Consider the following 17,896-nt stretch of genomic DNA (forward strand, 5'->3'; position numbering starts at 1 on the left):
TTTAGCAGGGAAGTACTGAACTGCAATGAGAGCAGCAACTCTATGGAAAGAAATCCATTTCTTTGAAATAGCTGAGATGATAATGTTAAAGAATGGTTTTGGTTATATATATAAGTCTAAAGAGCTTGCAATTAGACAAAAGAGTGCGAGTTGTCTGTCAAAATAACAACAATTAGGTTTTCTGACCTATGTGTCCAGAAAAAGAAAATATAAGACACTGATAAGACACACATTTAACGAGGACTGTAGCACAGCTGAAATACGGCTGTCAATTTTGTCCAGGGTCACATTTGCTGTATGCCAGCCTCATGCTGAGCAATGTTGATTCTAATCTCTCTTTTTTTTTTTTTTTAAGAGGTTCAGTTGGGTATGGCTTCAGGCATGTGTCAACCAGTCTGAAGGTATCACACTGCTTCAAAATGGAATAAAACCTGGCAGATTGGGGCACCATTATTTGCAAAAGACATGCTATAGAAATATTTGCTACCGTCTGTTCAGTTAAAAGAGCATAAGCTATGTGTGGGACCCTTAGTGCAAAAAGGGGTCGATTCAGCACTCCTTCCCGAGCACGAGTAACTGGCTCTTCAACTGGGTCCTGACCGGGCTGACGCAGAGGCGCAGTGGCTTGCGTGGATAAAACCACTGATAGCATGCATGACCTAAGGCAGGACACTCGCCTTGTAGGGGTCTCACCATTCTCCTGCTCTTTATCGTACCTATCCAGGCTGTGAACTTGCTGGGCAGCTACTGTACACACACGTAGCGTAACCAGGTCTGATCTCTACTGCCTGCATACACATTAACTTTTTGGTTCAGGGCAGCAGTGTGTTTTTAAGCAAAATTCTCAGTCACCCCTTATTGTACATTGTTTTAATTCACAGGACTGTTTTAACACATGCAAACTGGACTCCTTTCAGAGGAAACTAACCTGGCAGCTGTGCCTCAGGTGTGCACCAAATGTGCCCTAATTCCTGATGGGTCTTGAGAGGCTGAACACGGGACGAGTCCTGCGGACAGCTTTGAGCCACATGCGCAATGGGGGTTCTTGGTCCTGAAAACCAGACTCAATTTAGTTCAAAGTAAACCCCCCAAACTGCACATTGTGGATATGTGACTCAGCACCAAATGCTCTATCTACTGATACGCTCCTACTGTACCAAATTACTTGCTAGTATAAACATAGCAACAGATGTCTCCAGACACTACTGTGTCTTGCCAACACAGCAAAAGCAGATCCAGTGTTAAAAGGAGAGAGACATTTTTTGAAGCGTATGAGATTTAAGTCCTTCAGTAAGTGGTCCTGTATTTTTCACCCCAAGTCCCAGCTTTTGCATGCTGAAATGGACAGTAACGATAAGCAGCTATGTCTGTTATATTAAATTGAAAGGCCATTGCTGTGAGTACAAGTGCTTTATAACAAAGAAGAGGGCAATCAACTAAATTTCCTTTATGTATATGTACCTATTTGTACACATGGTTAAAGTCTTCTGTGTGAAAATAGATGCAATTCACTCTGGTCATAGCTAAAGCCAGAGTCCAGCAATTGTGCTGGGGTAAGAAGAGCTTTTGTACTGTCTTTTACTTCAAAGATTCCCATCCCGGGTGCTTGCTGACCTCCGACGAAGCCAAAGACTGCATTAGCACTCTCTTTCATTACCTCCCAGCCCCACTTGCACGCACAAACATCCACAGTCTCGCGTCTGGCTTCCAGAAAGTGGCACCAGCCTTGAACAGCGAGCAGCAGCTGCAGCAGGGAGAGGCAGCGGGGTCTCTGGGGCCGACTCTTCGCCGCGTGCGTCCCCGTGCAGTCATTTGCACCTGCGTGAAAAGGGTGTCCAGTTTCAGCGGTGGGGTCTGACACGCGGCTTACATCCACTTGCGCAGATGTATGTGACTCAGCAAAGCCATGGACACACTTGGAAAGATGAATTCTCCCCTTTCCTTGGGAAAATAGAGAGCAGCAAATGTGAGTTTGGGTGTTTATGCTTACGTTGATTTGACTCTGACCTTATTTTGAGCACTTTGGCCAAGAAATCAGGCTGCAAGGTCTGAGAGGGTTTGGGGTTATTTTTACCATAATTCATCATCCCAGATGCGTCAGGTACTGGATGAAGCACTGCCTTGGAATATTTGGAGACTTTTTGCTTGTTGAAATGAATAAGAATCTTTGTTATTTTTTCTGTTTCAAGTTAGGAAAAGTCTGACAGAGAAGTTAGGAGCAGAGGCTTTCTGGGGACACGGAACTGAAAAGAAACTTGTGGGTCACTGTAGCCAGTCCTGCCAATCTGCATTAATCCCATGCCAGGCACCCAGAGCATCTTCTCTGAGTGTCCTCCCCTGACAGCATCTCAGCAGCCACGAAACAGCCCTCAGGAGCTGTGCGGAGAGGTGATCCCTGGGGCTGTGGAGGGTTTGGTAAGTGAGAGCATCACAGTGGCCTTGAGAAGGAGTCATGTCCCACAAGACAGAGACAGGGTCTTGGAGACCCAGCTGACCCCACTGATCTGACTGTAGGACATTCCTGACGGAGCGAGGTGGCAGCTTGCTTTGAGGGCATGTGACCTGATATTTGCTCTAAAATATTTCTTTGGACTGTCTTCATGCTTAAAATGGGGTGTCTCTATTCCACTCAGGACAGCTAGAGCAGGTCACCCAAATGAAGAACTCATCCAGGAAAATTAGTTTCACAATAATGATGTATTGTTCTTTTCTGCACTCGTCAGTCTATGAGAGTTTCATATGAGATGGTATGGAGACCAGGTTTACTTTCATGATGAGAACAGCAGCCTTCTCTCTCTTTGCTTCAAGGTGCTGCAGACTAAATTCAGCCCTGAGCACAGAGCTGGTTGCTTACCATATGGCTACCGGATGACTAGTGCCAGCTCCTCTCTGTGGTAAACTCACTACTCCCTAAAACACACAGAGAGGACTTCCTCTTGAGGTACATGTTTTGCAAACTCTTTGCTCTGGAACTTTCTCAGTAGGTAAAAGTGCCCAAAAGATTTTGAGCAATCACATCCAGCTACTTGGAATTTATGGTCATTGAGGAGAAATGTAGAATTGAATCATAAAATGCATTTTCTCTGCTACAGTCCTCAGGATTCACCTATATGCAACTAGAGGCAAATGCTCCTTTGGAAGAGGACTACCCCTGTGAAAGGGGTCCTAAGGTCCTAAACCCACTGAGGGTCTATCCCTGTGAGCTTAAACTTGTTGTTCAGCCCCAGGAACAGCCATGTATTTATTTGGGACTGCATGGGCCATGTGCATGTGTGAGAAAGGAGGGGGAAGGTGCTGCAGCACCCCATCCGTTCCTCTCATTTGCATTGGCCAGCACAACACAGATTCCCATGTTATATGATGCGTGTTGAGGTATATAAGTGTCTCCACCCACCTCATTCAGATCCGTGCTGCCTGCACCCCTGAGGAAGGTTTGGTTTTAATTTGGATCTCCCACCATGATGACCTTTTCTTCAAAGCATCTGAAGACATATTTTTGTTCTATCCCATTTCCAGTTCTCATTAATAGTTCTTAACTTGCAAGGCATCTTTCATCCTTTTTAAACACTTCTGGCAGCAGGTCACAGAAACTGAGGCGAAGGACTATGAGAGAGGGGAAACATACATTATTGATTTGTTACATGGAACATGGTTGGTTTAGAATAGGTAAAGACAGTTAGCTTGAATTGTTTGGTACAACCTTCATCAAATGTATAAATACCTCTCAGGGTGTTCTGAAGTTGTAGTTGCTCAAACTTTGATATAAACTTTCAAATCTGGTGGATGGGATTATTTGACAACAATTATTTCTCAGCTTTTTCCTGCAGGGTATTTAGGGATCCTGTCTACTGCCTTGATACAGAGGAGAAAAAAACATGCAAAGAAAGAAAGAAAAGAAAAATGAAAACCCAAAGCTATAGCTGGCATTTTTGGTATCAGAGGAACAGAGTAAGTAATGTTTTCTTTTAACTTAAGAAACTGATCTTGTTTGGTTAAGAAAAGGTTATGAGAGTCCCAAATCTCTTTAACAAGAGTTCCAGAAATCCATTATGAACAATGATGATCTGTAAGAAGATACGGTGAGTTTAAATAGGTGGAAACTGTGTCCTTTTATTGTTAGAGCTAGCCTTATATTCCAACTTGCAATATCATCATGTTCTAATATAAACCACATGACATCTGCAGCTGGAAGTTTTAGGTCAGTGCTTTGAAGACTATGAAAAGCTTCCCATTACTGTTTAAAATATTTACACTGACTGTACTGAGCACAACAGACCTTGTGTTCCCGAGGAACATAAGTTTGCATAGAGCTGTGTAGCCAGAAACTGCAGCGCAAAACCAGTGTGGCTAGAGGCTGGAGCGATCTGCCCTGAAGCTGGGAGCAGAGCTGCGTGCTGCTGAGCTGCTTTTGGCCAAGGATGCAGCAAGAGCAAAGGTGTACGTACAGACGGACAAGGGGACCCTGTGGGCCGAATTCACAATCCTAAACCTGAAGCATGAGTGGGACCCATTCGTGGCCCACTTGCACTGGAGTCTCCAACAGGGACTAGAAAACACTGGAGGGCAGGTCTGCACGTTCGAGGCTTTGTTTCTGACCAGCTGGCTACCCGGAGCACGTGCATTCCCCAACGGGCTCAGCGTTCGCCTTTCAGAGCAAACCCTGAGGCAAGGCGCACGTTGCTCGCGCTGCAGTGCTGCAAGCGTGCAGCCCAACACTGCAGGGTTCGCTCCCTTCCATCAGCATCACAGAAGCAGAAATTTATCTGCTACAGCCTTTGCTGAGAAAAAAGATAGCGCCACAGCACATGTGGTGGTGAGGCACTGCTCTGAACGGATGTTTTCAAACCTCGAAAACGAATGTTCCTGAAATTGTTTTCCAGTGTTCGAACCGTTCTCTGTAGATCCTTGTGTTGAATATTGGTCATATCATCTGATTACTGTGGTTAAAGATTCTGTATTTTGTGGTTATAATTGGGGTAGGCTCAGTAGCTACGTACTGTGGATTCTGTGGTTACACTACACTATCTTTCTTGCTATCTTCATTGGTAGTAATTTTTGCTTTAGCACTTGCTCCTTTCCTGCCACCCACCTACTCTTTTACCTACCCCAAAAGGTACTGACGTGCCCCTGGAGACGTAACTCTGATGCAGGCTTTATTTCCTTTCTCCTTTCTGCTAATGCAGTGAGGGAGCCATTGCCAGGGCAGGGGTGCCCTTTGCAGGGCTGGGGTGCCCTTAGGAGGGTTGGGTGACATGGGGCAGCTGGGTAGAGCTGGACCTTTGCTCACCCTTGTGAGCCGGCTGCTACCCATGAACCAGAGCACCTCAGATGCTGAAGAGGTACCTCTGCAAAGCCCGTCCCACACCAGACATATTTCTAATGCACAGAGTTTGGTGAACTAAATAAAGCAATCATCAGGTGAAATTTGGACCCGGGCTGTTCAGAGGTTAAACTGAATTGGCACAGTGATAGTCCTAGGCTTTTGTGAATGGGCTCTCTATTAGATGTTCATATGTCTTTTAAAAATAGTTGCTGACAGACCAGTCAATAATTTTATATTCCCTTTCCAGCTGGGAAAAATACAGTTCTGAACTGAATTGTTATCTTCTCATATACAGTAGTTTAAGTCTCATTATCCTGAAAGCTCTAATGTTTGTGCACAGTGTGACTCTGCTGACGTTGGTTAAAAGCACCCTGTGATGCTCTTGGCTTCTGAAGGAACTTTCCTCTATCGAGGGTTTTCCCAGGGAAGAGACTCTCAGATCATTGTTTAACCAGCTATCCTGAGCAAGTCAGAGATGAATATTTATAGCTCACAACTGTCTTGAATTCCTTACCTCTCCAAGATACTTGTCAGAACTAAGTCTTTCTAAATCCTCCCCCATTTCAAAACCTGGTGATTGTCTTGCCATTATTAAAATGCAGGCTCACTTGCTGGTGCACAGATTAATTGCTAAGGTGTTGAAAACCCAGTCAATTTGTAAGTGCTGCATAACCAACGTAAAACTTTGATTCCAGCGCAGGGCCGAGTATTTGATCAGATACATTGCGAGCACCCAGATGGGCGTTGGCATAGCAAGCGCTCCTGTAATATCTCAGGTGCGTGTGGCTCCATTGCAAAAGAGGCTGGAGACTCACTGCCAGGGGTCAAGTGGAGGACTTTGGAAAACACACAACTCTTGATATGCACGTTAACACTCCCTACCACTTTGTTGCCAGGCTGTAATGCTCACAGAGATGTCAGAGGACCTTTGGCAAACGGAAAAGCGGTCATATCTTTGCCATGTCACTTGACTGTACACTTCATTTGATCCCTTTGACTTCATATTTTGGAGGTTTAACACACTGAGAAAGCAACATTAATTAAGCGGAAAGGGTACTTTAAAAAGTGATTCAAAGATGTTGAGGAAAAATGTAAGTAGACAGATTTCATTTTGCTCGAGCCTGGCTTAGAACCAGGAAGACTGCATTCATGGTTTTACCACTGAATTTAAATAATTAAGAGAACCCCCACGCAGGGTTTGTACCCACTGAACTACAGCCAGTTTTTGAGAAGAAAAAAAAAAGTTTTCATTAAGAGGTGTAGCTTTGCTTACTATAGTCCAGAGATCATAAATCTTCTGGGGAAGAGTTTGGCTAGGTTTGCAGAGAGCTCAGCACAGCAAATCCTCAATTCTGATGTAGGTTCTGCCACACAAACATCATAACCATCAGAGCAAGCGGGGGGAAAGTGCCTTTCTTCTTATTTTGTGGCACCCTAGGGTTGGGAAAGGGGAAGGATGAGAAGAGCGAGCTTTGTTTTCATCATTGTTTTGTTTGTGCCTGGCAAATAAATTGCAAATTTTAGATAAAACACACCTGATAAGTATTTGATCTTTTGGAACCTCAGAAGTTGCTGTTACTGAATCTCTCCATTTGGTGACAAGGTGTGTTTGGGAAGGGCAACCTGGTTTTGTGTTTTGATTTTCGGCTTCACCAGGCAACAATGGAACAGAGTGCATTTAATTGCAGATTTGCATTTAAGAAAGGGATTTGCAACGTAAGGAGTATCTTCAGAAGCAGAAAGTGGATGGAGTGTAATGCTTGCTGTCTGGGCCACTGTCCTCTGCCACATCAAAGCCTTCACCTCAATACTTTTATTCTCTTATGCTGACATCTCAGTTCAGCAATTGCACTTTGTTGCTGTTCTTCACAAGTCAAACAATGCACCTATTATGTTTTTGCAAGAGATAGGATAATTATCTCAACTGCCAGGTGCGAAGAGTGAACTTTCATAGGCCCAATTGCAGTGCGGTAAAACAGCCAGAGTCATTTAAGGCTTTTGCTGTCTCACTGCCAAACGTTGCCTTCCCAGCTCTTGGCGTGGGGCTCCAGCCTGGCAAAACGCTTACGTGCATGCTTAACTTTAAAATCACGCACCACCACGGTCAATTTGGACAGGTTACCTCACTGTCCTAAGCACCACCACACACAGGCTTGCTTGAATCGAAGCGGACTAAATATGACCACCTACATAGCGCCGTTCTTCCGCTGTTCTCTCCTTTTACGCATAGGGAATGGAAGCACGGGGGGGGATGAGGGGTGTGTGTTGGCTATAAGCACAGTCGCGTGGGGCAGGCACGCCCAAGGTAAATGTAAATGGGATGGTAGGACCAACTGCAGCAGCTGGGAGCGTGTCTCTGGCTACTCCAGCCTGCTTTTAGGGCTGGTTTGGCAGCCTGTAGCAGGCTCCGTGCTGCCACGACTGCAGTGCGATCAGCACGCCAGCTGCCCAGAGCCAGCCTGGTGAAGCGCCTGGAAGCAGGACATCAGCTTTCATTTTGAATAGGAAACTTCCTTTTAAAGCAAAGGAGGAAGGCTGAGGCTCCAAATTTGGGATCTATCTGAACATTTTTCATGTAGTGCCTGGCCTGAGAGATTATTCTGCATCCACAAAGACAGCCCAAGACCAGCTCCAAAACACAGTTGTTCCCTGCCCAAGCATTTTCTAGTGTTGTCTATCATCAGCATTATTCTTATCTTAACCAGAAAAGTGAAGACATGCTTTTCCAAATGAAGGACTGTACTTCTCAATCATTGTATTTATTACTAAGGAAAGGGGAAATTGTGGATCTTGTTGTAACTTCTTATCTGTTATTCAGATCGCTGCATGTAGTTTTGTGGAAATATTTGCACAGTATGATGAAGATTGGGGATCTTAAGCTAGGTCACTGCCAGGCTATTGACAGTCCCTGCTAAGCAGCAGCCAGGCAAGGGAGCTGCCCTTGGCCACCAACCACAGCAGGTCTCCGGGAGACCACGAACCACCCTGAATGTCGGCCAGCACCCACTGATGGAGGCTGCCATGATCCAGCATGCACCTTCCCTGCAGCCATATGCAGGACTCATGAACCCAGTGATGTTTTCCGAGACAGATGCAGTTCCTGACATCTGCTCAGTTCCCTGATTTGGTTCCAGCCCTGTTCCCAGCCCCTGCCTTGCACGGTAGACACCCCCCCCCATCCCCCGGCTGTTTGATTGCTGTTCTTGCTTTCCCATCTACTTCAAGCCACAACCACATTCCTGCCTCTCCTCCGGTCCTCCCTCTGTCCTCAGCTGCCTCCTCCACCCTGATTGAGACCCCCATGGTACCTCATAGGCTTCCAGGAAATCCAGAAGCAAACATGACCCATCACTGCTGCCTATAAATCTTCTATATGAAACTATCACAAAGATCAACAAAGCCTAGCAAGCAGCACTCGGTGACTGAGCACAAGCAGACCCTGCCAGGACACAGCACTGGGCACGTTTGCCGGTGAACAAGGTGGTTCTTCAGCCATTTCTGCCGGTGCCGCCTGCCACATCCTCAGGATGCTGTTGCTTCTAAAAGATGCCATATAATTTAAGAAGGGTCATGGTGCTGAATTACTGAAAACCTTGTTTAAATACCTCAGGAGATGCCTGTGAAACAGCAACAAACTGCAGCAGCTGGTGGCTTGTCAGGCCAAAAAAAACAAGTTGAGTGACAGCGTACCAATATTTTTAAACTCTAATCTCTTCTGTCTCCGTAACTCTGGAAGAAGCGATGATAGACAGGATGGTGCAAGGACTAACTTTTGTCCCAGTTCTCAAGCATTTACTATTGCATTCAAAAAGAAAAACACAAAGAAAAAGCTGTTTTACCACCAAACTATTTTTGAAATATGATACTGAACTCTGAGGCCAGATTGTCTGTATTTATTTTAGAGCATTGAAAATAGTGTTAAAAGTTACAGACAATAGTCTAAAAAAAAAGTTTTGTCCTTACTGAATTTACTGAAAAGGGATCATTTTTTCAGGCTTCAAGTTAGAAAGAATTCAAGTATACACCTAAAATCACCTCTATTCAGGACAACACTGAATGTCACAATTAGCGGGACAGGAATGAAATTTAAACACACACTAAATACTTTCCTGAACCTCCATTGATTTTCGTCTTCTGCTTTTGCCTGATCCATGAACAATTTCACTATTGATAAAATAACCCAGATATTTGAGACAAGTCCCCAGAAGCAAAATTCAAGATGGGGCTTCCTTTAATTCATGATCCCTCTTCACACTGGAGCAAGACACACTCGTGCCTTGTTTTATTTCTTCTCCCTGTCCCTCTTTGGGATCAATGTTTACACATGAAGCACCTGATAATTACACAGCCACGCAACTGCCTCTCTGGTCTGGAACTGATTGAAAATTACTCTGGCAACCTATTCAACATCAAAAGCGCAAGTCATATATGATGGGGCTGCAGGATCAACAGGGTGCGTGCTAGCAAAATCATAAGTCTTTGAACAGATATACAAGTGTTCTCCATCTCATCAAAGTGGGTTTTGGGGAGGGGGGAGCATTTTTTTTTAATACACTTTCACTGTGGTTCTCTTCTGGCTACATGAAAGCTTGAGAAATTTATTTAAGGTAAGAAAACATTTCCACAATTCTCCAAGTGTTGTTTTTTTTTCCAAAAGGAAATTTCTCCTCCTCATCACCTATACAAACATGAAACAAGAAAACATAAGCACTATTTTAACAAGCTCCTGGGAAATCTTTAAGTAAAGCTGAGATGAGGCCAGGTGGACCGAAAGAAAGTGCTTATGCTGGATGCTCAGCTGAGAGCCAAAAGAAAACAAAGTTATTTCCTTCATGAGCTGATGACTCAGAGGACTGGCAATGACATGGAGGACATCACGTACAGAAGTGCTGTTGCTACAGACGAAATGGTGAATAATAGCCTTAAAGCAAAACTTTCACAGAAAAATCCATTGGCTGGCATTTCCCCAAGCGTCACCAGAGGATGTGACCGGCCGGTGTGTGGCTTGCTTCCCAGCTGGCCGCCTGTCTGCTCCCCCAAAGTGCCTGCGCAGCACCTGGTGAACGGCCAGTGATGATGGGTGAAGCGCTAGCAGCGTGCTGGTAGGGGGCCACCTAGAAGCTCATGTGGGTGTTCTCAGTGTTATCCTTCCTGAATAAACACAGGATTTTAGCGGCTAATGTTAATCCAGCCCCTAGGTATCACTAAGTGTGGGCTGACCTATACACCCAAGGGAGCTAAAGTCTGTTCTTCAGTGTTCTCTGAGCACCATCTACCCTCTCTTACGGTGCTACAAACACTTCACAGAGATGTCATTTCTCACGTAGCTGGAATCTTCCTTCAACTAAAACACACAAGTCAAGGTGAGTGGGGTGTTTTTTCCACTCGTACTAATACAGCTGCAAGGTCTGTAAGACCACAGCAGCCATCCTGGGTTAGTACAGGGTCCAGTCTGCTCATCTCCAGGATGTGCTACCAGCAGATGCTTTGCGAACGCATGTAAGAAACAGCACCAATCTAGAGCAACTATTTGCCTGGTATTACCTTCTCAGTTTCTGCCACGTAGAGACTTGTTGCCCTAAAGATTATGTTTGGCTCACTGCATTCAATAACAGCTGAAGGACCTTAAAACTCTTATTTAAGAGTTTAATTATTTATTTTTATTTTTTAAAAGACTATACCCACTATATCCACTTTGATCTCCGCAGCATTTGGTAGCAATGGTTTCCGCAGCTAATTTTTCAAGAAGAGAAACATCCTCATTACATTTATTCTTAATCCACATTCATTAGTCACTGGGCATCCCCCTTCTTCTTGAGCTGTTACAAGGAATAATCTCTCCTCCATAACCATCTTCACACAACACATGATTTGATACGATATCTTGACTTCTACCTGCTCTGAGGTGATAATGTCTCAGTGTCTAGTACCTGCTGTAATAAGCAGCAAGCTGGACTCACTGGAAAACACGCTGCACACTCCTGAGTTATAGCAAAGGTTGTATTGCCTCAGTTGTCGAAATTAGGCAAGAAAAGCTGCAGAAAGATGGATTTATTTTTCAAGAGGCTAGGAAATATTACTTTCCAGCATGCATTAGATCTCCCACAAGACTTATCTGACTCAATGTTTGCTAATTTCAGCTGCAGCGATAGTCCCTGATAACATGCAATCCTGGCCATTTTAATACAGAGGATAACACAAGCAGGCCTGAGTTCTCCAACTCAGAAGCAAACCCAACCATCAGTGGGCAGCAGGCCCCACAGCACATTTTTTGCCTGTGTTATCCACCTGTGTGGGAAGTCCAAGATGTCAGAAGTGCCACCTACATGGCCGTGCTGGGCTTGCTGTGCTGAAATGCCGCCATGGTCTGCGGCAGAGATACCCCCCAGGAGTATCCGTTCCATCTGGGGGCTGGAATGGCACCTCTGCAAATCACCTTTCACAGGGAAATACTTTCCCTCATCGCCAACATGCAAGACTAGAAATGTGTAAGAAAGACTTAAAAGAGGGTTTTGTTTGATGAAGATGGAAAAATATACTGTCATTTTCTCTCTGGAAAAAAAGAAATGCAAGAGGTTTTCTCCATTACTAAAACACCTGAAGGGTTTTCTTGCTAACCATGACAGCTAAAACCTTGCAGGACCACACCAGGAACCAGGAAACCATACCTAGTCTGTGGCATCTGTGCCCAAGCGACACCCCAGTTCTACATCTGGATGAGCACCAGCCATGTACAGCTCTTTGCTTGGTTGCAAAATGACATAGAGGTGTGGAGTTTGAGGGATGCTCGGCCCAGAGATGCCTTGCTCTAGACCATCACGGGTCAGCACAACTTTCCTCTGGGCTAAGCATAGCCAGGGTAAGTTTTCATTTCATAAGGATAGTGGCTCATCGAGCCCAATGCAGATTCCTCCCACTGCAGCACGTGGTAAGGGGGTTCCCAGGTGGCTATGGTTAGACATCTGCAACCTTGACACATCAGCAGTGACACATATCGAGGACAAAATTATAAACAAAAAGGTCTCCAGTCATCCTGACATCCATGTCCCAGTTCCCTTTTCTTCAGAATTTCTCTCTACACTCTCTCTTATAATTATTTTGACTTCTTGGTGACATTTCTGCAATCCAGATCATGCCTCCCCAGCCTGCCCTGCAGGACGCTCTCCTTCCCCTGGTATTCAGGGAACCACATTTGTCAAGATCCCACACCCAGGCTCCCACAAGCAAACCCACAGCATCTGATCTGAGCCTGCTACTTTCTTCTGTTACAGCGGCTAGGATACATTTTGGGGCTGGGTATTTGTTTATTCACTGAATATTGGCAATTTCAATTAGCCAAACTGTAAACTTGTTCTGAATCAAATCACTTCGACGAATGACTATAAAACAAAAAGCATACTTTCCGCATGTTTCTGAAATTGAACAGATATAGTTTAGAAAAGCTTCAATTGTTTTTCAATTTATCTAAATGCAATAAAAATTAGTAAGTGTAACACCCCCCAAAAAAACCTATGAAAAAATGTTTTGTTTTTCACAATGATTTTTTCCAGCATTTGGCTAGCAAGTGCACAAATCAGTTATTTCACAGCTTTGAGAGTGAACGAAGACAAGATAGTCAAGTAGAAGAAAATACAAGGAACCCAGAGAAAGATAAGAAGACACTTGGCTAGATATTTACCTTGAATAGAAAACGTATTGAAACCTAGTAAGTCACTCCTCTTTCCCTGTCTCACTATTACTCAAACCACAGGCAATACAGGTGGGAAGAGATAGAAAGGAAAACAAAAAGTAAAATAACATGGGGAATTCCCTGCTGCAGTTAAGTCAGATGTTATTTCCACATTTTTAGAAATTCTTACCATGGGATACTAAGAAAATCAGCTATCTCCAATCAACACCTCTGGAGATCACTGTGAAGCAAGAAAGTGAATTCCCCTTGAAGCAGCAGCACCGCAGCAGCAGTCAGCTGCTTTTTGGGGCAGAGAGAGGAACAGACAGGTATTCATCACCCCATTTCTAGAGACAGTGGGCTGGGGGAGTCAGGAATGTCATCCTGCCTGGAAAATTTCCTGATCCAGATCCTTCAGTTGTTTATAGAAAAAGTATCCACAGGATGACACCGATCCACATCATTTCTGCAAGCTCCAGGGTTTCAGTTTGGATCTGTGATTTAAATAACAGATGGGTAAAATCACATGTAACCAGGCAGCTCCCTAGTGGCTGTATAGATGTGGATGTTGGAGAGCATATGATTTTCCAAGCTAAGGTCAGCACTAACCTGAGCTCAATTTTTCCTCCAGATCTGCTTTTTCTAGTGCTATCATGCAGCTTAATTTTTTTGGCTTGTTCCACCCCCTTCTGCTCAAATCACACCCCTGCGGAGGATCCTTCCAATGCAAACAGGGGAGTCACACTGCTCCAGAGCTCCACCATTTCTGGAAGATGAGAACATACCTCTGTGAGGTGTGGAAACTGCTGTCTGCCACATTAATGAAGCCAAATTGCAGAAATGTGCAGTGTAAATCTGATGGTACCATCTGGCCCTCAGCATACAGGAGATAAACACTCTGGTTTATAAAGGGTTTATTAAAGCCATTAACTTTGGAAACTACTCACCAAATAAAACTGTTTATAAATGATAAACAAAAAGCCTCTGGTACTTTTTTTTTAACTTGTGAAATCTGCTTCTATATTTAACGTAGCTTCGGTATATCACATTTAACTCCTTTAATGGGTTTTATAGTTTTACTTTAGATATTTATGATTCGTGGATCTGGCTAAGGATTAGAGGCAAATCACACCACAGACACAGCACGGGGGGGGGCACGGGGGACTAATTAATTTCTCTAGCGAGACTCAGATCTTGTGAGATGGGGTTAATCCAGTGACTACGTGGGGGCTGGCTGTCAGCAGCGCCCACCGGGACCCCCCGCGCCCCAAAGGAACGTCCTCTGCGGGAACGTGCTGCTCCATCAAAGCACCCATCGAGCCGTGGCTGCTGGGGACGTGTCAGCAAAACCCGCGGGACCCCTGTCGAGCGCCCTGCCTGGTGTTAAGGCATTTAAGAGTCCCACGGCTTCTTGCTCCGCTTTCATCCTTTGTATTTTGTATATACACAGGTATATATTTACGTCTTGAACACTGAAATGAGAACGCGTAAGTATAAAATGAAAACGCCCAAATATTTTTTTATCCAAAACATACCGGGCAATGTTTCAGCGTTGTCTGAACACTGGAGCTTGGGGTTTTAAATTATTCCCTGAACTCAACAAAATTTTAAGGAGAATTTCAACACAGCTGTAATTTCTGTAGGGATTGATTTCTCACACACTCCTCCTGCAACACACAGGCATATCCTAATTCCCCTTCCCCTCATTTCCACCACAGAAAATGACTGTGCAGGTATTTTAAAGTGTACCCAAATCGCTCTATGACTGCAAGCCGTTCTGTGCTCCACCGCAACTTACACCCTCACGGATAACACTTAGGGACACAAGCGCTTTCCTACCGCCTCCAGGTCCCAGTGTTCTGGTTAGCATTCAGCAGGTAGAGAAGAAGCAATGGGCTGATGAACTTGGTTAACTGGTAAAAAAAAAAAAAAGTGCAAACTGATTTTTGGGCATTGTACCTAGCCAGGTCTAGTAACTGTATAACAAATATGTATTATGCTAGAAAGAGTAGACTCACAGGCGCCAGGAGTGAAACATTATCCTTTTCAGACAAAGTCTCAGACAAAGATCTTTATCTCAGAATGATATATGGGATATATTTTTGAGATGACTCCACATAATACCTTTATTATTGTTGAAGTTTAACAACTTAAAAGGCAAAAAGAAAAGATCATATTTGTCCTTTGTTACTTACCAAATATGGGCAGGAAACTTCCGATGGGCCTAGGCTTATAAAGAAAAACACCATTAGCCTAAAATAGCACCAATATTTATAGCATTGGGGGGGATATATGAAGCATCTCTAGAATGGGTATGAAGAGCCAAAACCTGCTGTCGGTTGCAGACTGCTAAGGCAACTCCACTGAAATCAGAACAATTGCTCTGTGTGTACTCGCCTTTGCCAGGGAGGGAATCAGGACCGCAGTTTCTGACAAAGATGAGAAATTCAGATTAAAATTAAAATAGTATAACATTATTTATCATCATTCTTCAAGATAAAGTTGATGAAGATCAATTTTCGGGAAACTCAGAACTGTCCCAGAGCATTAACACTTTGTGGTCCACTGCCGGGAGCGGAAACCAGTTTTAAGCCAAGACATCGGTAGCGTCCCCAGCAGGGAAATGAGCTATCCGCGCTGTGCCTCGGAGATTTTTCAGTTCTTTAGGAGAATCTCCTTGAGGATGGGCAAACTTTCAGGGGAATATGCTACTTAATGATCCCTATCTGGAGGATCAGCGAGAAGGAGAAGTAGCGTACCAGTGGTCTTTCCTTGCGCGGGATGGGGAGGGCAGGCCGGTTGCCTTCCCACAGCCCTTGGCAGCGGGCCGGCTGCAGCCAGGCGTCACGCTGCGGGGAATGCGCCTTATCACGGCTCTGCCACGCAGCCCTTGGCTTCTGTGCATCTATTGGGTATTGCACCACTCTTTTGGCAACCGTGGGACGTGCCCTTGCTGCTGGTGAAGACCTGCAGCCCTGTTCTGCAAGATCCCGTCCCAGTGAGTGTTGCACGTCAGACAAGGCAGTGTGGATGCTCATTCAGCACGGACTCATTTGTGTCAGGTAAACAACTAACAGGATTCCTGTATCTGTGTGCCATCTATGTTCCCTGACTTGCCCTGCTATGCCATGCAGTGCCATTTGGAAGGGCTGACATTTTTCCATTTTGTGGAAATGGAAATTTCTCCAGCATCTCACTGCAGGAGCACCTATGATATACATTGTCTGCCCCTGCATGGGGTTTTCCAACAACAGCAGGATGTATTTGCTTTCCCTCAGATGACAGCCACATCATCCACAAGCAAAATCTGAAAAAAAATATCAGAAAAAAATCCACATGAGCAAAATGTGATGAGGCTACATCTGGTCATACAATAATAGCCAGGCTCTTTAAGCCACTTGCACTTTTTCAATGGTGGCTTGAATGTTGCTGAGGTACAAAGCACATCCATGCATGGGAGGATCCTGCAGGATGAACTGAATGCTTTTGCCCACCACTGCCAAATGTGTCTTGGAGCCCACTGTACTTCACACCGTGTCTGCAGGGAGTGTGGATCACCATTGCCTGCTGAGCTTCGCAGGACTTGCTCTTTCAGGTCTTCTGCACCCAGTGTGAGACTGCTCCCCCCCGACACTGGCGGCTGCAATGGCAGCCAGCACAAGGACCACACCAGCACCTCCTGATGAGAGCACCTGGTTCTCCATGGACAAAACTTGAACTATCCGTGCCCTCATGGAGGTCTTAGAGACCTCTCCTCCTCTGCGTGATGGTGCCTAACCTTTGTTGACCTAATGACTCTGTTGTATAAAAACCCACAAAGACATGTATGAAAAAAAAAGGTTTCTTTGGCTTTAAGATAACATGTAGCCTTCTGTAGGCTAAATAAAACAGAGGGAGACAGGACTGCATAGGTGGCCTGGCCAGCTCCAAACCACTGGCTGTCAGATTGCCAGCGTGGCAGGTCCAGGCGGGGCTCCTGGGGAGCAGCAGAGCCTGGAGCCCGGGGTCAAGGGCCTCTGCTGCCGGCTGCTTGTGGGATGGGGCTCTTCACACAGTTTCAGACTGGTAAAGCATAAAAGGACCCTGCTAGTTAGAAAAGCCACCGTGACCCCCGTGTGTGTGAATGGTGCATGGCAGAGACAAGTGAGACGGGATGGCTCCAAAAGCCGCTTACCTTGTGATGCCTTTCTCGCACCTCACACTGATGTTTTGCAGGGCTCAAAATTTGTGTGCAGGCACCTGGCTTGACGATGCACGTGGCTGTGTGGGCCACTTCATGTCAGAGGCAGTACTGGGTCAAGGGAGCCCAGTCTTGCACAGACCCTATCTCTGTTGCCTGTGGGATTAGTGAAATATAATTACAGCCATGCCTGGCTTTCCTTGCCAAAGACACTAAAATGTTTAACCCCAGATCTGATGGGTCAAGGAGCTGAGCATGAAACAGGGAGCACACTAATCTAACAGTTTAGACTTCAGCCTAAAGTGTCTCTGCAGGCACTGGAAACTGGATAGCCAGTGCTTCCAAGAACACATCATTCACTCATCTTCTGCAGCAAACCCCCTACGCCCTTTATTGCACAATTCTGAAAAATGTCTGCATTTGAGAAGTGGCAGTAGCTGATGTGAACCTTACCTGAGAGGGAATGCAAGGAGGGGTGGGTAGGTGAATGTATGTGTCTCAGTTGCCTCTTTGTCCCAGTGTCATAAAAATGTGTCCAAAGAAGGAAAGAAGTGATCCTGTGCTCTGGCAAGCTAGTGGCAAAGCCATAATAAGGCAAGCCAAGAGAGATCCTGAGAAGAAACTTCTGAAAGACATAAAATCTGAAAGGAAAAATTCCTCAAACCCATCAATAGCAGCGAGTCTGCCAGAGCATCACGGGGGTTGATAGATGCCTGCGGTGTGC

At 45.1% G+C, this 17,896-nt stretch overlaps 1 long non-coding RNA gene across 3 annotated transcripts; it reads left to right on the forward strand.

The window, feature by feature from the left end:
* Positions 1-1,860: 1,860 nt before the first annotated feature.
* On the forward strand, positions 1,861-13,909 carry LOC129215896 (uncharacterized). Of its 3 annotated transcripts, XR_008580114.1 has the most exons (4): positions 1,861-1,966; positions 3,828-3,948; positions 12,874-13,028; positions 13,624-13,909. It is a non-coding gene; the product is annotated as an uncharacterized LOC129215896 (long non-coding RNA). The 3 variants fall into 3 exon arrangements; XR_008580118.1 differs by lacking the exon at positions 12,874-13,028 and having other exon boundaries at positions 13,173-13,909; XR_008580117.1 differs by lacking the exon at positions 12,874-13,028.
* The last annotated feature ends 3,987 nt before the right edge of the window (positions 13,910-17,896 follow it).

The sequence above is a fragment of the Grus americana genome, chromosome 1, assembly GCF_028858705.1.
Source record: "Grus americana isolate bGruAme1 chromosome 1, bGruAme1.mat, whole genome shotgun sequence".
NCBI classification, from domain to species: domain Eukaryota; kingdom Metazoa; phylum Chordata; class Aves; order Gruiformes; family Gruidae; genus Grus; species Grus americana.